This window comes from Oreochromis niloticus, linkage group LG1, assembly GCF_001858045.2.
Source record: "Oreochromis niloticus isolate F11D_XX linkage group LG1, O_niloticus_UMD_NMBU, whole genome shotgun sequence".
Taxonomy (NCBI): Eukaryota; Metazoa; Chordata; class Actinopteri; order Cichliformes; family Cichlidae; genus Oreochromis; species Oreochromis niloticus.
The window spans coordinates 27,702,609-27,728,795 of record NC_031965.2 but is presented as its reverse complement, the minus strand read 5'-3'; the positions used below and the strand labels follow the sequence as shown (position 1 = coordinate 27,728,795).

At 39.6% G+C, this 26,187-nt stretch overlaps 1 protein-coding gene across 3 annotated transcripts in view; it reads right to left on the bottom strand.

The window, feature by feature from the left end:
• The window catches only part of tln2a (talin 2a), a 98,346-nt gene that overhangs the window by 64,110 nt on the left and 8,049 nt on the right, over positions 1 to 26,187 (bottom strand). For all 3 annotated transcript variants that reach the window (XM_005447563.4, XM_025907234.1, XM_025907231.1), the window contains exon 2: positions 10,565 to 10,612. The gene's annotated coding sequence lies outside the window, so the exon portion shown is untranslated. The remainder of the gene's footprint in view (positions 1 to 10,564; positions 10,613 to 26,187) is intronic.

The following is a 26,187-nucleotide window of genomic DNA, read 5'->3' as shown; positions in this document are numbered from 1 at the left end:
CAAACAGTCCCACAACTGCAACACATTCAACATAATGAGGCAGCGTGACACAGTCAGCATGATCATTTATTATCATTACCCTGTTTTTTGTTGTGTTTGCCTACATTAAGTAAATAAAAGTTAATGGAAAAATTGCTCAAGCTGTTACTAATGTTTCCGGGAACTGAAAATCTTGAGTGACGTGAACCTGGACCATATCAGCCTCTTAACTAGAAGTAGGGAGTCTACTTGAATCTATTCAAAATATGAGGCCAAACCACAGTCACCCCCATCATTTGGCTCAATTTGTCATATGGATATCAGCTTTGACGGGTACTTGAAAACAAACGTGGCTGTGTAAGACTTCTCGTTTCTGAGCCAATACTCTGACTTAATCTTGCATTACAACCCTCACTTACTCCCACATTGCAGTTTTCCAGTAAAGACCACAGCTTTTGTTTTCTATTTAGAATATGGATTCAGCCTCTAACAACTCCATTGCTACTCAAGGATTTGTTCAAATACAGGTTGCTATGGTTACAGAGGCAGGTTGTGGCTCGACTAACATCTGATCTGCTTTATAAGGCATTAAAATGAGAAAACGCTGGTGTTCGTCTGATATTCACGTGAAAGAGAATGTTTTCACAAGACTTTATGCGGTTCTGTAAAAAAACAACAACAAAAAAAAAACAACAACTAAGTACACCCCAAGATTTAGGAAGTTGTGGAACCACCTTTAGCAGACAATAATGTGAAGTGATTACTTTCTTTACAATTTTATCAACCTGCACGCTGTTCTTTAAAGCGTCACTTCAGTTCATTTATGTTTGCATTCATGCGTTTATCCAGAGCTTCTCTTAAGGTCTTACCACAGCATTTACTTTGAATGGAAATGACATACCCATCTACAAACACTGGCTAGCTACTCTCTGTGCTGCAATTAAAACTGTGAAAGGTGTAGCACAAACCAGAAATTGACAGTTTGCCTTCAAAATAAAAGTTACGCATTATGAAGCATGCTGGCTGTAGTGCGGAGGCACAACTTTTACTTTGAAGGCAAACCTTGTCCATTTCTAGTGTGTGCTGATTTTTTTTATGTTCTACCAAGCTCAGCTTAGCAAGTATTTGCAGACCAACACAAACAAACAAAAAATACAAGTAATCACTGCAATGAGCAAGCAGCCAGAGTCAGCAATCTTTGCGAACCACTGACAGTCAATACATATTTTTCCCCAATAATTGGTGATTGCATCACTCCCAATAAGGCAAACAAGTCTGGAGCAATGTGTGCATGATGTCACATGAGAAACCTCAATACAAAGGAGTTCGTGGCCAACTCAATGACTGCAACGCCCCAGGTCCTGTAAATGAATCCCAGTGATCACCCCTCAACCTCATGCTTGGGGGTTTGGCAAAACCCAAACACCACATATAAGCACAAATATGCTACTGTGGATCATGACCACTTTGTGCATCATGAGATGGCCACATCATCTCCACTCTGGACCAATGAGAGCAAAGTGAAAATGCTTGGTTTAAAGTTGATTCACAAGTTTTGTGCTTTGTTCAGATGCAACATTGTGAACCTAAGTCATGCCACCGTGTGTGTGTGTGTGTGTGTGTGTGTGTGTGTGTGTGTGTGTGTGTGTGTGTGTGTGTGTGTGTGTGTGTGTGTGTGTGTGTTGGTTTTTTTCTGGCAGCCCCTCAGTGTTTTTCTAATTGTGCTGTCATGAACGATAACATTTAACATACTAACTGAGGCCTGTAGTTTATTCCAGCTTCTCTGAGCACTGCACAGTCCAACCTTGAAGTAAATTTACTGGGCTGAACATGGTGGCATTGTGTTAACACGCACATGAATGCTCTGGGCCAGTAAACTGCCAAAACTTCTACTTATATAGCGGTGCTCACACTTGCTGATGATCAATAAATCAAGTGCATTTGATTAATAGCACCAGTTGCTATTTACCCTCTTAACTCCTATGGAGACAATAAGGAGGTTCTGCATAGAGTCCTATGAAAACTGTGTAATCAAACTATAAAAAGTCCAAAAAAACAAAACAAAACAAAAACCTATTAAGGGTACACTGATTATTAAATTTCTGAAAAATGTTTAAAATCACGATTTGTCAAGTATAAATACTTTTATTTGTTTTTTGTTTTTTTTAGTTTTTTTTATTTGCAGTTATTCTGTTCCCCCTTTGTCCTAGGTAGAGAAATATTTGCTGTTTGAATTCTTTCAGCTTTTCACATAATTTTTTTTAACATTTATCCAGCGCAGAATTCAAGAAACCAGAGAAATATCAGCAATATGTTATATTTTATTTTCCATCCTCTCAGTTTCAGTGAGAAGGGCCAGTATCTGCTAATGCCGATATTCGAACGATATGCCTGTGCGTGTTATCTGTTAAAGCAAAAATTATTCACAGATTAAACTCAGTCAAGAAAGCAGCCAAAGCTATTTTAATACTCTAAATAAATGCTATACATTCTATTAACGACAAATTCTATTCTTTTTATTTGATTTGTAGCTCTTGAAAGCAGAATGAAGAAGCAGTACACAATGAATGACATACTTTCATAGACTGTTGAAACCGACTCGTCAGCCTACTTTGACCAACAAATTTGGAAGTCAAACTCAAAATATGATAAGTATCAAAGTTCTTTGTGATATCCTAAAAAGCATAAACAGTACAGCAGAAAGCTAAACACGGAGTGAAATCTTATTTGGGAATTTCGTTTTCTACAAAACTGATTAATAACATCCCCTCATTCTATTTTTCTCATCCCAAACTGCGTGTAGCATGTTGCCAAAGTCCATGATTCAACCCATCGTGGCTCCATCGTGACAGACAACTGCAGCCACACATCACAAAAAGAAAGTGTGTGTGTGTACCGAAATAAAGTGAAGGACAAAACTCAGTCTAACAATCTTTTTACAACAGCAAGGCCATTTCAAACACGCTAGCAGTGCCCACCTTGTTGTTTCAGGTTAGCAGATTATTAAAAGACCCAAATCCAATTCAATGCCATTGTTTCTTCTTTAGCTGCTGTTATCTAAAGAGCTGCATCAAGCAGAAGTAGCACTATTAAAAAAGATAAATTAAAAAATAATTTAAAAAAAAAAACAGTAATAATAATAAAATGAATGGTCATCCTCGTATAGAGAACAATGTAAATACAAAGACCGGTCAGAGGTCTATAAAGCTCATCTTCCTCTCAGACATAATTGAACACAGATCTCAGTGAACAGCACCACTTCCTCTTATCGGAACAAACGTTCCGAAAACCGCAGAAGACAGCTGGGCAACATCCATCAGAGAGCCAGAAATCCAGAAGAGTCACCAAACCATTCACAGGCCACCCTGCCAGTTAGAGCTTTGACACAAATGTGACTCACCCCACATTTGTTGCAGGCTTTGCAGGTTCTGAACAGACAAGCAGGCGCGCACAGATCTCTGTGCATGAATGTGCATTTGCCTTTCTACTTTTCTTTACCCACATTCCCTCTGACAGGGCTGCAATTTGTCTCGAAACAGAACCGAACTGATCTATATCTCGTTATGTAAAGCCAGTGGCGTAGGGGGAGATCTGCTATAGGGAACCATTTTTAAAAATGACTCAAGTAAAAAGGATGAGTTATAGCTCAACCTACTCTAAGGGCTTGTACTTTAACTATTTCCATTTTGCACTGCTATTCTTGATAAGTCCGAGGAAATAATTCACATTTAAAAGATTTTAACAATTTTTACACTTGCAAGCAGCTTTAGAAATCAGCTGTAATATTATATATTCAAATTTAACATGTAAAATGTACTCTGAGTTTTGGGTTTTACAGGTAAGACAAACTTTGGAGAATATCAACCTTGGTAAACAAATGCATCAGAAACAAAATTTATCGAGGCACAGCTTTTACTTTGAAGGCAAACCTTGCAATAAATTACACCATTACTCAGTTCAAAGACAAACAGAGCTTTTCCTGCTAAATCCAGACCAGGATCAGAATATGACACATCCTACTTTCAACAAGTCTCTGGTAAATAGTGCTCTAACAAAGATATTATGGAGCCAGTTTGCGCAGCTGAGTGTACAACAAGACATAAGAACTCGGGACAATGTCGGTAGAATAAGGTCAAGAAGCTTGCCGAAGTTGTCCTTTCTCACATGTAGTACACGACAAGAGAAAGTCCACATTAGATGCACTTTCATAACTGAAAACATTCAGTTTGGTTTAGCTAAGGGAGCTTCCTGCCACATTACCTGTGCTATTCTTACAATAGCTTCAATACAATAACTCAGTCTAATCAGACATCAGACTTTGTACTGGGGAGCTGATGGATTTAACATGTGGATTTAAAGCCTCGATTGTGCTTTGTCTGCTATGGTCCGCTCAGGTCCGAGTGACTTAAGTTTCATCATCAGACAATGAGTGCAAGGATCTGGGTGGACCCCACGTGACTGTGCAGTTTTGTATGGGAGAATTTACATTACAATGCATCACCTACGCATCTGGGTAGCAAAGGCCTACAAGCGGACTTCAAGGAAGTGTAACAGGAATGACTCTTTGGCTATCATGTCTCCAATATGATATAACAATATGTAACAAAGTATAACCAAAGCTCAATATCCCATTCATTCTCATATGCACTGTTGTCAAGTCTACAAAAAATGTAAACCTTTTATTTATTTAATTTTTTTACAATGTGATTTTCATACTTATTTCTCAAAACACTTTAAATATAGTTATGACATTGTAACCAATAAACTCTGCCATGCACTAAAGGTTCATATAATCTCTGCTTTATATGCTTTTAACGTTTATTGGATGGATTGTGTTTCACGTGTGACTGGTTTCGTGAAAGTCTGAGGATAATCACTGATGTCAGATAATTTCCTTTAGTCACTTTTCTCCATAATAATTCCACATCCATCTGTAATAGCAAAAGATCTTCAGTTTGAATACTGTTTGGATGAATGCAGATAGTAGTTAAGTCATTAGTGTAGCAGTGCCGACTCCAACTAAGGGACACCGATGAACAAAGATATAATCACGGATGAAAGTGTCAATAGAGATCAAATAGAAACAACAGTGGTTTTATCAGTATCAAGCCAATTTATACATAAGTGACAATATTAACATTCAAGGTCCAAAGTACATGCGACAGTTTTGATTTCAGCACGCTGAAAGAGGCTGTATTTATTGAATTTGTAGCTATTTCACTGTAAATCTATAAAAACCAGACTTATTTTTTAATAAGCCATAACAAAAACATATAAAGATAGTCATCATTTGAAAACAAAAAGGAAAAAAAAAAAAAGAAGAAGAAAGAAATCCAGGGGAGAATACCCATGATAGCCGGGTTGATTTGAATGCCAAGAAGGCCAAAGGATTTCCAGACTCTGAGGCCTCCCTCTATTTGGCAGTGATGCAATTCCGATTACACAACCCTTCCCAATGGCACAGTCACTCTGACTGGAAAAACAGGTGATTCACTATAATGGTGTCAGTTAGCTGGTGTGGCGATGGCCTCAGTCTCACCCACCAGGAGGCATGACCTACTACTTGCCGGTAAAATGTCTTGCTGTGGAAGGAATTCAGTGATAGCCTGAAACAGGGCGGGATGTGGCCGAGAGCCACTCACACAGGGTGAGTAAGACCAATTCTCACATGAAAAAATAAATATTTAATCTGTTTGTTGACAAACCAAAAAAAAACAAAAAAAAAACAATAGTCACATTGCCTACTCTGCTCATCACTAGCATTTTACTTTCCGAAATCACAGACAGTCCTGGATACAACAACAACAATAACAATAAACTAAGGGTATTTAAATAGAAAATACATATAGCATTGCTACAAATATCACAGCATCAAGCAGGCAGGTTTCTGCTATGCTGACTGTGAAATCACTTCTTCCTCAGCACAGCGCTCCTTGTTTAAGAAATACTTGGCATTGCTGTTGAATGATGCCGCTCTGACTCACTAATTCCACAACATCTGGTCATAGTCAGTTGTAACCACTGCTTTACAGTCACCATAGTGACATACCATATCATCATGCTTAGATAAAACACAGACAACCTCAGCTGCGAGATATCAGGTCAACTGACAGAGATTTAGTGCATGATACTGTACAAAAATATATCTGTAATTTAAACATTTATATATAAACCCTAGTTCATTAATTAATTAATTCGTTCATTAGTATATTGTTTCAAAAGAGTGCAATACACAATATAAATAAAAATTATATACTGCAAGAAAAAAGACAAAGCTGCTGGGTTAAAAGTGACTTATTTCAGTAATCCAGTATTGGGTCAAACATGGACAAATAGAGCACCGAGATAGTCCAACCCAGAATTTTGGGTTGATGTGACTGGAAACATTGGGCTCTTTATATCCAGCATAACAGTTCCCATAATAAGACTACATAATAGAATAAAATCTGTATTTTCACAGCATTATACCGACTTCAAACCTCTGAATTTGTGTCTGGATGTACTTCATGTCTGCTGTGATAAAAGCAGAGCCTATGCTGAATATGGATACAACTATAATCCATATTCAATCCATACAACTATAAGATTGGTAAGACTTGATATGGACCATGTTCAGTGCAGCCAGACGTTTATCTTTGGGGAAAACAAAAAAGCACATGGCCAGGCTATTTAGTTCCATCTACAATTAATGAATCTTTCTTGGCACGAAAGAGGCTGACAGTGCAACAATACATCCACTCAGGGCTGTACCATCGGCAACAGTCGCAGCGTTTAAAATGCAATATGTCGGCCATGCAAAGAGAAACAGAACTAAAACAATTGGCAGTGATAAAAAGAAACAGAGTATGGATTAAAAAAATAATTTAGAAAGGTTGCCGTCTCATCAGTAGCAGAGCAGAGGTGGTTCCACAGCATGTGGAAAAAGCATGTGAGGTTGTCACACAATACCTTGGAAAATTAATAAATTATGGAAACCTGATCTGCTGCTAGCTAAGACTGCTTCTCTGCCCATCTACTGAGATAAAGTCACTAACAAATAAAGGCACCTTTGTGTCTACCTTTTTTAAGCAACCGTCTACTTCAGCCTATTTTGGTGTATTGCCGGAGATCCAAGGAAGTGTAGTGTAGTGTTGAGTTGGTAGCCGTTAGGATGTGGATAAGGATAAACAGCCCTGACAATGCAAGACACAGGGAAACCTACTGCTGCTGTTTTTGTCAATGCTGGAAAGCAAGCTGCAGTAAAATTTTATACATTTCACATTCATCAACTTTAAATCCTGCAAAATATGAAGAAAAGATCCTGAACTCAAACTAACATTTTTATAAATATATTTTGTGGCAATCATTAAGACAGCCAAAGCTGGTCTGTATACTGTATGTGCCGTCTATCCAAAGGTTCATCTGATCACAGCTTCACAAACTGAGCTCATGCTGGACTAATCATGTGAGCGCAAACAGAGTACTGAACAGCTGGAGGAGGCTAGGATCACACACACTAGCTGAGCCATGACAGATATAAACAGACTTTTAAGGAAAAGTTTGGACTGAGACACAAATTCCTTGTCCCCCTCCTCCTCTCCGTCTCTCTCTTTACTGGCAGCTCAATTTTCAACATCCCACCATATTACTCGAAGATACACTACCATTTTCAAATGTAATGCTTTGTTAAATGAATGGGAAAACCCTTAAAATCTGGGTTACGCTATGAAAACATGGAAATGTCAAACACTCTGCAGGACACCGATTTGTTTTCAGCTGTGTCTCTTGGAGCATTAAACAACAGTCGACGCCAAAGGCAAAAGAAGCACTTTTTTTTAACAGGCACAGCAAGGGACAAAATCACAGGGTAATTAACATGTTATCACTTCAAAAAGCCGATTCTTAACCTATAGCCTGATTATAATTTAGGATTACACTTTAAGCACATCTGATTACATTGAGATCCGCCTGTTTATTGAAGCTTGGTGCAAATCAACATCCGAGCTCATTAATTGCTGGAAAACTAAAACACACAGCAACTGTAAACTCATTTGCGGAGTGGAGCATAGTTACAAAGGAGCTGGGCACCAGATGTTGCCTAGTTAATTGCCCCCAGAAAGCAGCACATTGAGTCGACTTGAAAATGTACATTATTGTGTGCTGTTAGAGAGGTCTGCATACAGGCAAACACAATTTAATATATTATAAAGTCTACTGACTATTAGTTAGTTGAATGTAAACAGCATAATCTCGAGTGTCCACAGAAAAGATCACAGAGTAATTGATAAACTGTACCAGGTGTGTCTTGCTTACACACACTCTCCCTTACTGGGTAAACACACAAATGGAGCGGAAGTTGACTGTTTAGTTTCAGCGGCTCCCTCGACTGATGTGTAATGCTTTAGAGTGAGCTGTACAGGTGAAGTGCTTAAGCTTTCACTGTGAACCTGTAATCGTGTAAGTGAAGAGAATGACAATAAAAGAAACAGAGAAAAAAAAAAAACACTGAAAAATAAAAGGGGAGAAAATACAGTGAAACTGAAGATGCTGCTGCTGCAACTCCAAACAGCAGATAAAAGCAACACGACTAGAAATCATTTAGTGTGCTTCCATATGGCTCCCCGGCAGCTGGAAGCTACTCCTGATCATCCCGATAAGCCTTGTCAGAACAAACATGTAGCACGCAACAGAGCAGTAACCTAACTGTATAGGTTCCATTAACGCAAAGTAGCACGTCTTCTACAATATACACAAACTGGATATTTTACCAGGTAGCTGATCGCTAACTTAACTATCTAGTCAGCTAATCACATCCAGGCAACTCAGTGGATTTTGGCATGTAGATCCGGTCAATGCAACCATCAGAATGGAAAGAATGGAAAGAAATGGCATGGTTGTTGAGCAGCAGTTCACTTGGTGAAAACGCCTTGTGGAGGTCAGAAATTTGACAATGACCAGACTGATTTGAGGAAGGAAACCGTGACTCAAATAACCACTCGTAACAGCTAAAGTATGCAGAAGAGCATCTCTAAATGCACAACACATCGAACCTTGAAGGAGATCGGTTAGAGCAGCAGAAGACCATACTCGGGACCTTTCAGCTAAAAACCTGAAACCGAGACTCATCACACTGAACAACAGATGAATGGAAAAACATTGCCACATCTGATCAGTCTTGAATTCTGCTGCAACATTTGGATTGTAGGGTCAGAATTTGGTGTAAACAACATGACAGCATGGATCCATCCTGCCTTGTATCAAAGGCTCTGTAATGTAACTGTGTGGGGGATATTTTCTTGGCATACTTTGGGCCTCTCAATTAGGGATGGGTATCGTTTAGGTTTTATCCGATACCGGTGCCAAATCGGTACTTTTGAAACGGTGCCGGTGCTTAAACGGTGCTCGAACCGGTGCTTAAAGAATGGAGAACACAAACTTTGTCCAGAACCCTCTTATGTTTTTATTTTTAGCAGTCTCTTTTGTTTTCTGCAAAATGATAAGCACCATGCAGCCCCACGCACGGGGCGATCCGTGCTAACTCGCTAACTCGTAGATGCGCTCGGTGTGAGGTCTTGCAGCAAGCTATCAAATACGGTGCATTTTTCGGGTTTTAAGAAAACGGCATGTGTCGCCAGGTGTTTTATCAGATTCGAGGTGTTACCTCCTTTGCACAGTATCAGCTTAAAGCACTTGTTGCAGGCTGCTGAGTTTGCATCTTTTGCTGTGAAGTACAGCCAGACTTTTGACCGCTTCGCCTTGGGCATTTTTAATCTGTAGCTCTACTCTAAAAGAACGTACGTACCTGGGCCCGCCTACTATCCTTGGAAAGGTAAAATGATTGGCTAGAATCCAAAGTGTATGACAAAAAAAAGCACCGAAATGTGCGCTGCTTTTCGGTCTGGTTACTACTGTTTATATCAAAACATCGGTACCCATCCCTAATCTCAATACCAAATAAGTTTCTTTTAAATCTTTATCAGCAACCTTTACGACTAAAGTACTCAAACGAGTTTCTTGTCAATGAGTTCACTGTACTGAAATGGCTCTACAGTTATCAGATTCTCAAAGTGTTGGAATGGGAGATTTCCATCATGGATGTACAGCTGACGAATCTGCAGCAACTACGTGACGCTATCGTGTCAATATGGAATAAAATCTCTGAAGAATGATTCCAGCACCTATGCCATACAGAATTAAGCAATATCTAAAGGCGAGAAGGGGTTCAATACAGTACTAGCAAACTGTACCTTTTAAAGTGAATGAATTTCATATTCATCCTCCGGTAGCATTGGTAGCAAAGTAAGAGCTTGCCACTGGGAAAATGTCATTGGCGTCCAATCTGTCTCAGTACAGCATAAAAGTCAAAACTGCAAAGCCTCCATTACAATTATCCAAATGTGTGATTTCACACTTTAATTTAATTTAATGAAAAGCCAAATCACACATTTTCAGCTACTTCTCTTTCACCCGTAAGTGGTGTTGTGTACCATCTGTAATGACTTCTTTTTTTCCCCTCCCAATCCATCCAGCCACAGTCCAAACATGTGATTTAAAAGCTTTTCTGTCACTATATGTCTGCACCGTGTCTCCATTAACAGCCTCTTACCTTATTGCTCAGGAAAACGCAGCCCTGGATATCTGCTGATCTTCACAGCTGAAAAACAGAAAGGAGGATATTTATGAGCCACATTTGCAGAATGCAAAAATACAGACTTGCACACAAAAGATAATTACAAATGTTAATCTATACAACGATTAAAGCAATGGATTCACAGCAGGAGTATTCATGCTCCACTGAAACAAAATACCTAGGCCTATATTTTTAGATATGTGTAACAGGCTATGACATATTTAGCAGCAAATAAGGATAAAATACACTCCAGGCAAAGCATAATTAGGATATGCACAATAATTACTTGCTTGCTGTTAAGCACAAAGAGGAAAATGCATTCAGTTAAATAAACAGATGCAAATAAGTCAATAAAAAAGCAGAACAGTTTAACTAGAATATTTTAAATGTCAGAAAAATTAATAGTTACAACTATGTAGCACACTTATTACACAGCAGTCAGAGATTTTGACTAAATGATATTTAACCAACAACATTGTGGTTTAAAATTACCTACTTCATGTGAAGACTGCACTTTACAGGTATATCAGGCTAAAACATTTGAGGTTTGTTCATTAAAAAAAAAGAAGAAAAAACAATGTCCAAGGATACAGTTGCAAAGGTTTTACAAACAATCTACCACAAAAAAAGATAGCAAATTTAATCTGTGCTGTAGCTGTATATGCAGTATTTTTCTACAGCTACAGTTTCCAAATGTTCAGGGCCGATCAATACAGCAAGACAGCCAGAACATTTCACAACAGGCAGCATGGATTATTACACCTGCCCAGGCAGTACAATATCATGCCCACAGCCAGAGTTAATGACAACTGGCTGCAGCGGCTCCAGACAGGGAGGAGGACTGATGGGTGGACAAGTGAGAGACACTCTTAAGGTGGATCATCGAAGGGTAAACCAGCACGCTGCAGGCTCACTGTCGTGCCTGTCCTCTCTCCCACGGGAGGCTCTGCACACACTGCGGTAACACCGTCACTTGCGACATCCGTGCGATGCTATACCCCAATGAAGTTATTCGTTTTCACATACAGCAAAATGTGAAAAGATAAAGTACGTTTCACAGGAAGCCAGAACTATCCGTCAATTAATACATCCAAGCGGTACAAACAGTGTGATATGAGGAAAGGCAACTCCAAAGGGCTGCATACTGATGAAAGCAAACACTGGCCAGTGCTGCTAATGATTCTGATTACCTGCTTAATCATCAGACTCCACTGGAGCTTGGCTTTTGCTCAGGCAACCTGCCCCCTGAGTGTTATTGACTCGCTGACATTGGCAGTGAGTTGAAGAAGGGTTTAGGTTTCTTACTGGGAGGCAACTGATTCACACAATGACTCACTTCTCCAGTCCCACTAAGGAGGTAAGAAATCAAACTTTATGATAGCAAATGTTCATTAAAAAGGATGAAACAAAGAGGAAAAAAGGCCAGGAAAGCAGCATGCACCCACGCACTCTTGTTTTGATGACTTTTTTTTTTTTTAAATTTAGCTCCTTCTGCCTTGACAGAAACAATTAAACTTTTTGCTACTTGACTTCCAACAGCTTGAGAGATTCTAGTATGCTAGTGGCTAAAGTAGCCTATATTAACTACTAATAGCATATAACCCACTAGTTTCAAGCATGCCTGTGAAGCAGAACATACACTCAACTAATAGGTTAATTCACCAGAATTTTGTTTAAAAAAAAAAAAAAAAAATTCCTGTTGGCAAGTTAAGTCAGTTCAATTTTATTTCTATAGCACCAAATGACAACAACAGTTGCCTCAAGGTGTTTACAGTGTATCCTGCTAAACAGCGCCATTAGCTGCTACTTGCATACAAGCTGATAGCCTTAAGCAGTGATAAAAATCTACTTTCAACTGAAAAGCTAGGTGTGTCCCAGAACCACTATAGTTTTTAGGTTATTATGCCAATAGTAGCTAAAGTAGCCTACATCAGCATCTACTAGCATATAAGCTGATAGCCTCAAGGACAGAAACACCACTTTCAACAATAACAAGCTACTTTTTCCCCCAGCGATTCCCAGTGTTATGCTAGCAGCATTAGCCACTAGTTATCGCTGATAGCCTCAAGCAGAGATGAATATCACCACTGTACACAGACAGGCTATTTGCATGTTCTTCTGCCTTAACAAAATCTAGGAACACTGTTAACCCCACTGCATCTTTTCCTAGTAGTGGCTAATGTAGCCTACTACTATTAGCATACTAGCTGCAAGATGCATCAGATGTGAGTAATTTTCTAGTTGTCGCTACATGTGCAGCATCATTTCAAAGAATCACACTGCTCAGTTTAGCAAAGTAGCCGGATAAGTAAGAGTATCTTATTTTAACATTCAAATTACAGTTTTGCATAAAATGGTACACTGTTACCCAATGTTTATACCCTGTGATAATAAATGGTTATTAGATGACATTTAACAGGGTCTCCTATTAAACGCACATTAGAAAATGAAAGGGAAACTTTGACACAGATCAAACAACAATAATTTAAAAAATAAATAAATAAAAAAAATGAAAAGAATCATTGGTAATGCCTCAAGGAAAACAATTAAGGACAAATTAAACAGGATACTTAAAGAGAGAGGGGGAAAAAACAAATCTCATGCAACTAAACACATATTTGCACTCCTATAATTCTTTCATCTGAGCCTGAGGGGGGTTGCTTTGAGCAAAATTCAACATGCTTGATTTAGGAAACTCCCAGGGGTCACCACAGGCATAAGTATCAACTATGCGCTTAAAAACCACACTTTACTTGGAGGATATTTTTGTTCTAGCTTAATTAGTCCAATAAATAAATAAGGCTGCAGGAAGTTATAACTGAGTAGGGGAAACTCTTACAAGGTATCTGGGGTTTCCAGAGGTGTGGCGCATTGCTGAAGGCAACCTTTGGAAGCACAATGCACCACTGGGGACACCATTGTTCAGTCCTGCTTGTTTCATTAATAACACAGTGCAGAAGAGGACAGAGTGGGGACAAGCCAACAGTGTGTTGCCTAGGAAAAGCCCAAAAAGGAGGCCTTTAATCAAGCTGCCCATTATGATGCCCCAGCATCAAACTATCAACAGGAGATGATGTTTGCCATTAAGCAAATTTAAATTAATTATCTTAAACAAATTTATTGTGAACACAGCTGTTGCCACTGAAGCTCTCCTCTAAAAACTCGGGGCTGGGTGCTAAGTTCCTTCATCCAGGCCATCTCAAAGATCAGTGGCAGCTGTTCACTGAGGGGGAGCATTGCTCATTCACATCTTTACCAAATTCTTCAGAGATCTGCACAAAAAACTGCAACACACAGGCTTGCTCAAAGGAATAGTTTGACATTTTGGAAGAGTTATTATTCTCATTTTTGTTGCTCTCTGCGCCTTAAATATGAAGTTAAGTGTTAACTTCATGACAATAAAAGCACTTGCAGTGCAATTGTCCTATATTACAATCTGAAATTGACTTGCAAATAGAAAGATTGTGAATCCCAAATCATGGCCAAATATTTTCTTCTCAAGTACATGGAAGCTTATTATCATCTGAAATCCATCCAATAAATCAAACAACCCTAATTACATTCAATTAGCAAGACAAGTGGCTCAGCGTCAAGGACAGGCAGATCTACCACTACCATCAACAGCAAACCTTAGCTCCAAATAGCTTCACAAAACAGAAGTGTCTCAATAAAACCATAGCACTACCACCTGAAATAACCCACAGATGTAATAGCAGGGATAATCTTTGTTCCATAAACAACCTGTCTATAAACCACAGACTGAAATTTTCAGCTCTTTGCAGAGAATGGGTTTTGTTTTTTTGTTTTTTTAGAAGCAATGCTGATGGGAAAACAACTTCTGGATGCTGCTCCTGCTGTTTATATGTCAGTAGGGGAGCACTGATAGTCCTAAGTCATGGTAGACATCCCAGCACTGAAGATACTGACTAATCATCTGTGTTCTTTCAGCACACTTTGTATAACTTGATATGCAATGACCTAAATGGCAGCATGGATCTGGGAATGATAAATGTGATGGAGGAGTTGTGAAGAGAAGACTATCCATTACCCCCACTGGAAGCAACTAGAACTATAACTGCACTAAAAATATAGAGCTAGCCTCCAGAAAAATCAATAAGTTAAAAAAATAAATAAAAATAGACCTTTAGAGAAATCAAGATATGACAGTTCTGTTGCAGGGTTTCATCCTAATTGATGAGAAAAGTACATGAAGTAAAAGTAAACAGATATATTTTAATCCGTACCAGCTGTGTGAAGCAGATAACGTGACCTTTCGGTGCAAATGCCAGCTCGCGTTTCACTAATATCAAACAGAGCAAAAAACATTTCGTGATTCAGTGGTTAGAAGGCTCGACGTTTGAATCACATGGCTCTCTGAAGCCTTTTGTTGCAAAAGTTGCATGTTCTTCCTGAACCTGCACTGGTTTTCTCTGCATGCGCAATCTTTTTAAACACAAATCATACTTTTCTGCTGATGTGTGATCCATTAATATACTTGCTGAAAAGGAACAAAGTTTTGCAGCTTACAGTGTGATCCCATCATGAAGCAGAAACTAGGGGGCTTTGCTTGAAAGAAAAATCAAAGACAGATAATGATAAGAAAACATCTAATAGGGGGGAAAGAAAACTAATGGCAGTAATAGATTAAAGAAATTCATAGCTTTTACTTTTATCTGCTGTTATTTGCGCTGTATCCTGCTTGCGGAGCTCAAAAGTGCCACAAAAAAAAACTTCAGCTCCTTTTTTAAAATAATACAGATGCATCTCTGTACAGCGTGATGAGAGAGACAGGCAGACAGAGGTGAATTAAAGTGATGGATATGAGATGAAGAGGCAAAAGAAGATTAAGTTAAAACAAGCCATTGTTTAAAAGCATGCTAATAAGGTATATTATCTAACCCAACAGTTGGAGCTGTGGTATACAGGAGAAGAGGGAAAAAAGTCCTCTGGTGCTTTGGCCAACCAGGTGGTCCATTTAAGTCCAGACTTGTAATACAGTGGCAGAAATGCTTATATTAAATTATGTAAGAGATCAAGTGCAACACAGTGCATGCCCCCTATAAGAATCAACACATTTTCACGAGCAAATTAAAAAATAATAATAAATACAGGGCCTTATCACTCTTCTTTGAGTTTGGAGTTTGTATTTCCCCCTCTGATTTCTCTTCTTTCCCCCCTTTTTGGGCATGACATCTGGGGAACAGCTGGTGCTTTGCATCATATGCAAGCACACATACACACAGTTGTTACACAGGGGTTAGGGGGTCAGGAGCCCGGTCTCCAGACACACCATTTAATCTGGTCTACGTATAGACAGTCTCTGCACAACCACAATTACACAAACACACACACACACACCCCCCCACACACCAGACCCTCTCTCATCTCTCTTCTATACAAGGCAACCACTCAACCCTCTCTGGGGAGGGCAGAGATTCTCACTGATTAGCTCTGCCTTTCCAGATAGTGGGGAGTGGTGAAGGTGGGGGGTGCGGGTGGAGGGTAGGCACGGCTACTAATTCAATTACACAGATTCTCGTCTGTGTTCAGGCCGACTCCCAGTTCCATGAATGGAATCAAAACCACCCCGGCTGAGTGGGGGGTGAGAGCAGGGTGCCAAAAATGTGTTTACATTTGTGATTTACACTGGTTGGTTTTGTTTTAGCTTGGGAGAGGCCTCTATTATTCTCTGGCTGAACACTGGAAACCCCGTTATGAAATAAGGGCTTCACAGGATTTCTGACAAAAACATGTAAAATGACCCCCTAAAAAAGGGAAAAAGATTAAAAAAAAAAATAAAAAAAAATCTGCAATTAGTTGCTATTAAAACTCAACTTTATCCACTCAGAAAGATATTTAGCCCCGTGAAGCTAAAGTGTATTTAGACAAGAGGCAAAACAGGCAAAAGTAAAAGACAACACAAACTGGAAATCCGAGTTGCTCTCTATATACTAAAAATAAATCTAAATATCATTTCGTGTAATTACTTTTCGAAAGCTACAGCCACCAACAATAGTGCAATGAAATACTCCTATTTAAAGTTCCTGCTGCCAAGTTTCTGTGAGCAGCTGCCAAACAATAAAAACTGAAATGACAAAAGCACAGACACCTGAGGAAAACTATCAAAAAGAAGCAGAAAGAAACTAAAACTACTCAAATAATGTGAATGTACAAATCATAAAAACATACATTTATAAATTTATGAAGCACATCTTCAGGTGCAGTGGTTAGCACTGTTGCCTCACTGCAAGAAGGTCCTGGGTTCGAATCCACCATCTGGCAAGGCCTTTTCTGTGTGGCGCTTGCATGTTCTCACCATATCTGCAGCCCACAGACATGCAGTCAGTGGGGTTAGGTTAATAAATTACTCAAAGGTGTGAATGTGAGTGTGAATGGTGTCTGTGTTAGCCCTGCAACAAACTGGCAAGGTTGTACACAGCCTCTTGCCCTTTTTTAGCCGGAATAGACTCCAGCACCCCGTGACCCTGAACTGGAGCAGAAAAAAATTTTTTTAAAAAAATGGATGGATGGACAAAGTTTTCTTTTTAAAATTTTTTTACACTCACTTCACATTTCACTTGTTTATTAACAGTCATCCATCCCTAGAAGTAAATCTGCCCTAAAAAAAAATTCCCTGGAAAAGCTGAAACAATAAAGACTGGCCAAGTCAACAAGATCCTTCCTTTTTCACCATCATAAAACAGAACAGAGCAACCGTCAAACAAAAGGCCTTATGCAACACTTAACACTAGTTAATGCAAATGCACAAATCAAATTGGCAGAAAAATAATATCAGTAATAAATCGACATAAATACCATGTCATAACTTTTTCCTCTCTTTTTTTGCTGTCCATCTGTCTTGAAAATGGTTTCTGGAGAAGCTAACAAAGTTTCAGAGGTAAAAATCTGGGCCTTCGTCCAATGTTTCAAGCAGGTTTTGCTGGACATAAAGATACCAGCTGCTAAGCAGTCACGGCATAGCTGAGCAGCTTGATTCTAATCATACTTTTGCACTCCTTGGCAGGGTGTGATGGATCCTGTACTCTGGTTTCACCTTCTGATCATTTTGCACAATCCTGTACTACATTTGGAGCTAACATCTTGATGGGAAAAACACCAATTGCTTTGGTATAGCAAAAAGTCATCATTGGACTAATCTAGAGCTACTATCCATTGTTACTTTGGTCAATATATGGCAAAAATGTTGCCACTCACTGCTGGCAAAATAATAATAAAGCTCTTATATGTGCCAGAACAGCTGATAAAGGCCCAAAACAGTACCAACAGTGCTGCGTGAACATCCAATCTAGTAAGAAAGCTACAGAAGTTACTTGAGAAAGTGTAATCGATGAGTGCCTTGATTGGAGGGAGCTTTTTATTTTGGCACATTACACCACAGAATAGTTGGCTTCTTTTTCCTTTTGGTCCTCTCTGGCTTTAAATGTGCTCACCGACACGGCCGCCAGGGTCAGTACATTATTTACAAGGTACAAGAAATCACCAGTTTAAAAAGCCATGTCTCAGTCTGGCAGTCTTGCAGATTAGGATGGTCCAACCTTCCTCATGAGCTGCTGACCTAATCTTCTTTTGCATCTCAGCCGCACAGATATGCGAGTCCTCTAATCCGCTCATTGGATGGACAGCTGCAAACAGACAGTTAACAGTCTGCTGCTGTAGCTCTAGTCATTTTGGCCTTCAAAAAGCAATACGGCCACGAGCTACAGTATATGGATCGACATATGTTTAAACCAGCAAAAGTACTGCAGAGCCACCCTTCATCCTTTTCATTACCTGCATTTGCAGTCAAGGTTTTCTAAATGGGGGAAGTGTGGGTTTTTTTTTTTTTTTCTTCTTCTTAGGCGTGACACTTTCTTAAAGCAACCCCCCCTCCCCCAAAAAAGTGTATGCGGCAATTTCAGGACAAGTGGATGTGATAACAGTTCCTGGCAGGTAAGCCGACAAACAGGCAGGAAAACCAATTAAAAAGCAGTCTGCTGGCTGCTCTGAGGCCCAGGCACAGCAAAGGAGAAGAAAAACATGACATGGGAGGTAAAGTGACTTACAGGCCTCCGACTGCCTATTGTGGGTGAACAATTCAGCTACTCCAAGCCCAGTTTTTCAGAGCCGTCTGCAAAGTGAAAGCCTGACCCCTTGCTTGTCAGTTCTATTGTTAGGAGAAGGCAAGAGCCGCTCCCAATTCACCTCATACTACATTAAATGCTATGAATTGTTTGGGGAGTTTCTGGCAACAGAAAGCAGACAAGGTGGTGAGAGTGCACACGCTCGTGCACACATGCTTCCCGGTTTTAAGATCCCATCGTTTGAAGACAGAGGAGTTATAACAAAGACTGCATTAAATTCTAATGACCTGACCTTTGTTTTTACAATACAATATCCACATTACTGCTGATGTCATTCAGCTAGCATATCAGTGTTGCTCCATCATATTTAAGCCATCTTGAGCTTACAGGCCAAATCGTTGTAGTTAAAATCTAACTGGTGTCAAATTTCTTCTTTGTATTATTGAACACATGATCCATTTGTGGAAAATCCATGCTTGAAACCAGGTCTTGGTCAGCCATTTAATATATTAGAAACTGATTTATAGGCTAAATTACACCTGTGTCAAACCGGCATGCAAAGTCATTATCTAATTAGTGTAATAATCTAATGTATGTAAAAATAATTAAAATTAACAGATGGAAGAAAATACTGGCTACAGCACTCACAGCATTTGCAGTGTAAAAGCACAGAAGTATAAATGAAGAGGAAATCGTCCTTAAGTACCTCATTTAGCATTGTAGTAACACTATAATTCTAGTGGTGTAGGAAGCATCTCGGGAGGGTTGTTCATCGTATTATGTTTTCTACGCAAGTGACAGTAATACTAAACTCAAGCTAAGTTAAGGCACGGTGACCCATTTCCTGTCATCACAAATCACGCAAGAGGAGTCAATTTTTTAGATACCCAGACAAACACAATGCTAAAAATTCAAAATGTCACACAGTCAGTGTGAATATCCCGGCCCTCTATGCACCGCACTTCATCCGTTTACCAGATGTCTGTGCTGATTTACAGCCTAGTGAGCCCAACCTGTGTCATTTCATCCATGTGGCTGGGTCGGGGCTGAGGTGTTGACATGCTTGCTAACCACAGGCTTGAGAAGAGATAGGGCTGTAAGAATTAAGAGAGGGTTAGATTCGAATGGGAAAAAAAAGAAAAGGTGAGATGAAGAGAGAAAACGTTAGGGGGGGTTGTGGGGGGTGGCACAGCTACTGTTTCCTGCGAGGTCAGCAGACTGGGGCTGATTCCAGGACAGCTTATCTTTCAGTAGGAATACCACAACCAGACCAAAGGAAGAGACAGGAGGGAAGGAGGCAACCAGCACTATGAATTCTTAGCATGTTACATACCCGGAGGAGTTGATGACATTAATGACAAATAAAAAGGGTTTTTTGTTTCTTTGTTTTTATTAGATGAGATTTGGGGCAAATCAGAACAAATAAAATATGGTAAATGTGACAATTCTGAACAATTTAAAGTCCTGCAGTCCATATTTAAGCAACTTATACAATCCCTACCACAGTGTTTTAGAGGTGATGGAAGTCTAACCTTGAGCTCGACCATGAGATTAGAAGGTCCAAACATCTGCGATGACGGAAGTCCTTCAACATAATAGCAGCGTAAATAATTCACTGCTAATTATTATTACAAATCTGCAGTCTGGGTTGCTGATATAAGGTTGAATAGTCTGTTCCACTGTAAAGATAATGTATCTAATCACAGCCTTATACGGTACCATAAAATCTATTTTCAGAGTTATCAGGAAACATGTTGCCTTAATTTGTTAGTTTAATGATTAGGCGTCACAATAGTTATGGTCCAGTCTTACAGTAATGATACACATGTCCCATAAATAATGTAAGCTGACCTTGTTTCATTAACAGGAAAAAAAAATGACATTAATATCGTTAATCACTTGATTATTACTAGCATAGGAGAGTGGGTGGGAAAAAGTTCAGATAGTGTTTTTTTCCTCGTTGTATTGACCAACTCCATCTATGTGTTTGGAATCTTATAATGTTCAATCAGGCTTTAAGGGACGCAGGTAACCCTGTAGAGCAGCAGGTATTTAATAAAATCAGAGGCAGCACTGGTGGAAATAGCTGGAAGCAAAAAAATGTGACTTCAGCTCATGTTTTGTAAAACCAAGTTTAGGCTATACTCATGGGGGGGATTTCATTCATATCCTCTGACAGGTCTGTCTGCCTTAAGCACACGAACTGTCTTTTATGCTCTGATGTTAATGGACCAGCGTCAGAGTTGAAATATGAGAAAAGTCCAATGTTTGTACTTTGTATGGTGTGGATAGAAAAGCCTCTTTAACCTAACTTTTTTTTGTCTTTTATTCGTAAAGGAAGGGTTTTGAAGTTTCCTTTGAGCCTGGAACTAAAAGTCAAAGCATGCGCAACATACCACACGTACAAGAATTAGCAGCCATGGTGACAATGCCATTCAAACCGTGCTCGTGACAGATCTGTTATTAGTGTTGATCAACTTCTAAGGGAAATCTCTCTCTTTAGCTCCTACGTATTTCACTATGTTCACAAGGTAGTTGCTAACTTTGCTCCTGCTGTTTTGTGCTGCATAGTATAGAGTGGTTTTGGTAAAAACGGCGTGTAGCTTAGGAAAAATCCAGTCATTTTATAATTCTCTGTGGACTCATTATCAGCCTCTAGTTGTTAATATAGAAATATTTATTGCAGCCGTTTTAATGGACAGAAAAGTGCATTTTTGTTCTCGTCTCTCAATAAAAATGCAAGTAGTACCAGACTGTTCGTCTCAGTGACCATCTGTGGATTAAAATGGAAATTCCCTCCAATAAAAAGAAAAAAAATGTGTCTGTTTCAGGTGAACACAGCCTGGCTTAGTAAATCCATGCAAGGTGAAGGAAATCATTGGAATGCATGGCAGTCCAAAGCACGCTGGGGTCCCAGGTTTCTCGCGAGTTTTCACCTGCTCACACAGCTGCATTAAAAAGCCAATAAGGCTTGGCAACACACTTAACAAAACTCTAATCAAGGAACAAGCTGCACTTGATATCTTGGAAAACAGATCAAAAACAAAAAAAATCCCATCTGCCACTTGTAACTGGCATATAAACCCAGCGTGCTAGCAGTGCCTGTTGCCAGTTCAAAATCCAGACTGAGCCCCTGCATGAACATTTTCCTTGACAGCAGCCAGCAACAAATTTCCACCTGCTATCTGCTGACCAACCTTATGAACATAAAGAATATTTGAGCAAAATAAAGCTGAGGAGACTAGCGGAGCGCACACTTATGAAATGCCTATTTGAACAGACTGCTGCTTGTAGTATGAGAGATGGAAATCAGGAAGATTTTATCATTCCAGTAAGAGGGAAGCCATGCGCTTCCTTACTCAAAAACAAACACCCTCCCCCAAAATAGACATGATCTTTAAAAAATAAAAACAAATCAGGGCATTCTAATTTTCCCCCTCACTCCTCTATATTTTTACTTGATGTGGTCCAAATACATCACTGTAAGATGACTTTAAGTTTAAATCCTATAAAACTTAAAAGTTAGTTTTTAAAACAACTTTTAGCATCAGTTGTTCAGTTGATATGTATCTAGTTTATATTTTTAAATAAAGTACTACTGGATGTAAATGAGGATCATATAACATCACACTGTTATATGTTATGCCCCAGTCACTGAAGCCCACAGAACTGGTCAGTGACCCCCTGGCAACCTCCAGTTGACAGGGAAAAATCAATATCCAGTGACGAATTGGCAAAACCTTAACTTTCAAGACAAATTGTCTCCATTTCTGGTTTTCAGTTTCACTACCACTTAGCCATGCAAACTATGGGCAACTCACAATCTACTAGCAACCAAAGCAATCACAGGGAGGCTTTTTATGCAGTAACACTGTTGCAACCAAATTCACCTGAGGAGAGGAGGAACCACTCGCCAACCAGTTGGGGAACACATATTTCCCTATTAATCAGAGGTTGCCAAGGTGCCTCTATGTGACTGAAGCCTTACTTCTCTTTATGCTGAAGCAGGTTCCAGGTCTCTCTTTTTCTGTCTTATCAGCAACACTGAGTCATCTCAGAATAAGTAGTAGAGCGATACGTAGCCTACGCAGTTCTGCTTTTCTGTTTGTACCACACAGCCTGCGTCTATGCCAGGTGGACTGTGCTACAGTAACTGCGGGGAACCTTTTTGTGTATGCGAAAGATTATATGTGCAAAGCTGCCAATGTGACTCAAACATTATGAAGTATAACACTATAGAGATATTATATCTGATATGTATGCTGTCACCTGGTCTTAAAAGTGTCTTGTTATAATAATTTATTCCTTAACTGACCGCCTCTGTGTGCAGAGTGCACAAGAGAGTAGCACGCTGCATTCACTGATATGATGCTTCTTAAAAACCCCAATAAGACAGACTCAGCTGGGTCCAACAACTTTTTCCTGGCAGAAACCCTGAAGAGAGACATCATTCAATCATGTTGTCAAAGAGTTGAAGCAGTGGGTGAGGAAGCCTCCCAAGTAATTTCCCTGAGGGTGTGCTCTGCACTGGGGAGATAAGTAACCCGACTGAGGACAAGGCTGGCATTCTACCCCAACTCCAAAAGACAAAATGCCTGAGTCCATCTAAATAGGGGAATCTGACAATGGAGCATTTGTCTCTTTGCCAGCTGGAGAACAAGCTCCCCACAGACATGTAGATATGAAAGACAGTACGCAACAACTTTAAGCTCAAAAGATTACTAGGAACAATCTTATTTTAAATTGGCAAAGCAGAAAATACTGACACTGGATTATCTAAATTAAATTCAAACCAGGACCACGAGTGATTATACCGCTGTTTGCAAACAGTGGCCTCTGAAATTAAGGATGCGGTGATTATGAAGCATCAAATCCCATGGTTTTCATTCATTCTACACCGAGAAAAACGCCAAGATGAAGTCAAGACCTTGTGAAATCACATGCAATTCATGTAGTGTGCATACATACAGTGACTTAGAAGCAAACGGTGTAGCATTGATTATACAAAGCTGACAGCAACTTTTGACTTAGCATCAATGGAAAAAAATGCATCTCCATGCCTGCCTGAATAACATTTCAACATGTACAGGTAGTACATTTAGCAGCCTAACCGCCATCTTGCAGCTGTCACCTGTCACAACCAATGTAACCTGTACTTTTTCACTACACTTCTTATCCATGATGATGCATATAAAAAAAAAAAAAAGATTTAAATTGTAACATGTTAATATGGCATATCTTATTTGTTGGTTACACTTTTAAATATGCAATGAAACTGTAGCAGAAGAAGAGACGTCTGCAGACAAATCGCTTCGCTTCCACTTCTCAAAACGCTTACTGCAACCACCAGACTATACTCAGCCAGTGGCAGCTAATGTTACCACAGTATTCTTGGGGGCTAGCTGCATTAGTGTGCACTGTCCATAACCCATTGCACATATAAAATCCTATTTTAAGCCACTTGATTAACACTGAGCTCTCCACATGTAATGTAAGCCAGCTGCCTGAATCGTTTCACTGCCTTAAAAAAAAAAAAAAAAAAAAGGGTGGGGGGCAATGTTTACAACTCCACATAGCGAAGCACACTCTGTTTGAGTGGTGTTTTGTCTTCTTCTTACTGTCCCCATTTTCTGCTGCGAGAGGCCTGGCAGCGCTCCCGTGTGCTCTCCCTTAACTAATAAACAAAGAATGGTTTCCCTTATATAGCTCTTTTCAAAGTCTACAACATCCACATGCAACATCAGAGGTTTGCAGGGAGGTGGGAAGCACAAGCAAGTCTGTTGCAGACAGAAAGGCTTCGGCCAAGGGCAAGGAGCACTGACAGTGCGATTGTGTAACACTCATACATTAACAGCCACTTAAAGTGCTATTTCTGGTGCCATCCATCTGCAGAATTTTGCAGCGTCAGGTTGGATAAGTTTGTGAGGGGTGCAAAGTGAGACACATCCAATGAAAACCAACTAGGAAAAAAAAAAAAGCATCACACCAAGAGGAAAGCAAAGAAGAAAAAGTATTATAAAATAATATTAGTATAATGTTCGAACACAAAACCTGCCTCCAGTCAGATTTTACAAAAAAGGACTCGCAGAATATCGGATTTTCACAACACAATTAAACTTGATAAAGGATTCACAAAAATTATGATAGTACAAGACGTTTAAAAAATACAAACATCATTCATTGTAGTGTTTTTTTTTAGATGAAGAGGTTAGGGTCTAGGGCTAATGTGAACCAGGCGAGTGCAGGGTGGTGGTTCCAACTGGCATATCAAGTGACAGTAAACATAATCACCACAACATACTAACATCAACAAATCTATAAGGCAAATAGTGGCAAAAAAAAAATACAGGATGAGCAAATGCCTTTGACGTAGCTGGGACTCAGTTTGTATACAAAATAACATGAAGTTAAAACAAAGAACCAAACCACAGTGACCCAAAGTGGCCAGCAACCAACTCTAGACACAAATGTGAGTCAACGTGCCGGCCACAGTGGCCAGGTTAGAAAAGGCTTCAGCTAGAGAGAAGCCTCAGCAAAGACGCCTCATCGTCCCATCATCCCTTTGCAAAGACAAAAAAGGAAAAAGAAAGAAAGGATAAACATACTAAAGAGAGGCATGTTGGTAACAAGAGGATAAAGTCAACTCAGTGCTGACAAAACACATTATCAATCAACCATGTCTTTAACTGATGTTTAAAAATGTATGTGTTCTGCTCTCTGATACTGATGGGTATAGAGCTGTTTTGGAGCCTTTATAGAAAATGCAGACTGACCTACAGATACTCAAAGGAATAATCCAGTTCTGTCTAGTCAAACTTCTTGTAATTTGATTTCTATTTGCTCTGATAGTAATAAACTAAGTGGTGAAGGAGCCATGCGAGGCACATGTAAAGCATTAAGGCCTGCCTGCGACCAGGTAGTAAGTAATATGGAAAAATCTGCATGAACATATGGTGTTTCATTTTATGTTATATTATGTTAATTTGGTCAAGGTGCCCAGCCCACAGACATACACTTTTCACCATCACAAAAGAAAAACAGCCAGGTCTGATGTGATCCTTCAAAGCTAAATGATGTGAAGTTTTACTGTGATAGTTCATGATTTTCACATGTCCAGACAGTTTGCTCTTCTGCTCTGCAACACTGAGGCCATTTCAGTCCCTCTGCCAGTAGGGCGGCCTTATATAGAGAGGTGACTTCTCATGAAAAGCATTTAGAGCAAGAATTTATACTTATGGGAAAACCAAGAATAGCCTCCCCAGGCTGCAGGAGGGCTAGGGAGGAGCTAACGGGTGGTGGTGGAATACATTTCCAGTACTCCCAGAATGATCACTCGCCCATGTGCAACAAAGCTTCAAGCTGCTCCACAACAACTTCCAGGGGGAATTCCAGAGTAGGATTATTTTCACGAACCGCTACGTCACAGCGACAGAAATAATTTGATGAGTGACACAAATGTTGAAATTTGTCAACAAACAACATTCATGTTGAGTAATGAGAACACCATTTGTCCATGAC